We start from the raw sequence: 1,216 nt of genomic DNA, 5'->3' as shown, positions 1-1,216 counted from the left end.
GAATAATTCACTTTACTATGCTCATGGTGGGTGAAAGTATCAAGAACATGAAATGGGGTACTTTTCCCAGCCACAAAATGGTCCATATTTTGGTGAAATTGATCACTACTCAAGTTGTGGCTGGGAAGATCAAAATCAAAGAGATTTCACTCATTCATACCCCATTCAACAAGAGCCATCACCTCTCAGTTATCCAACCTCACCTCCAAGTTTTACATACCTAAATTCTCCATCATTTGAGTATGCCTTAGCACAAAAGTCTATCCTAAATCCATACAATTTATTTCACCATCAACAAAACTCAATCCACTACCCACAAGAGTCATACCACTTTCAGAACACACAACCACAAAACAACCAATTCCATTTACAAGCCAACCCCCCCAACCTTTACAACCTACCCAACCGCCTTTAGATAGACTTGCTAGGATGGAACTCATCATGGAAGAGCTCAAAAAAAGTAGAGAAGAAGAGAGACTCGCTAGGATAGAACTCCTCCTTGAAGAAATAATAAAGACAAACGAAGAGGAGAAAATAACAGAAAGAGACCATAAAGAAAAATTGAGGCAAAATGCACAACTCTATTCTGAAGAACAATTAATTGAAGAGCTGAGATCACAAAGAGAGACCACTTCACTCTCTCCAGAAACAGAGGAGTTCATTCAAAGGTCAAGAATAAGGGAGGAAGTCAATCAAGGGAACCCACACTCCAATGAAACAGAGAGTTGCACAGAGGGTGAGTTCATTGAACCACCAATTCAAGAAGATCTTGATGAAGAGGATGCTCCAACCATAATACATCACCCAAGTCCTGAGATCAAGGTGGTGAAGGCAATCAACATGAGCACTAAAAAGAGGATGGTGACCAAGAAAAGAAGGACAATATCCATGAAGAAGAAAAGGTCAACTAAAAGCCATCCCACCCCTACCCCAACAAGCAAGTTTACACAAGCTAACAACAAAAAAAGCTTGCTGGGGAGAAGTACTCAAAACAAGGGGCATTAACTAGCTCCTCTTTCCTCTTGAGGTCATCCCTCTTAACAAACTGGAAGAAGAGGAAGAAAGGCATGAACAACATGTCAAGCTAATGACATTAAAAGAGCGCTTGTTGGGAGGCAACCCAACTGTAGGTAACATTTCTTTTCCTTGCATAGTTTACTTTCAATAATTTGACATATGATTGCATTCTAAGTTTGGTGTTGCCATGCAACAATTT

The sequence above is a fragment of the Arachis ipaensis genome, chromosome B10, assembly GCF_000816755.2.
Source record: "Arachis ipaensis cultivar K30076 chromosome B10, Araip1.1, whole genome shotgun sequence".
NCBI classification, from domain to species: domain Eukaryota; kingdom Viridiplantae; phylum Streptophyta; class Magnoliopsida; order Fabales; family Fabaceae; genus Arachis; species Arachis ipaensis.
Note: the sequence above shows the minus strand (reverse complement) of the source record.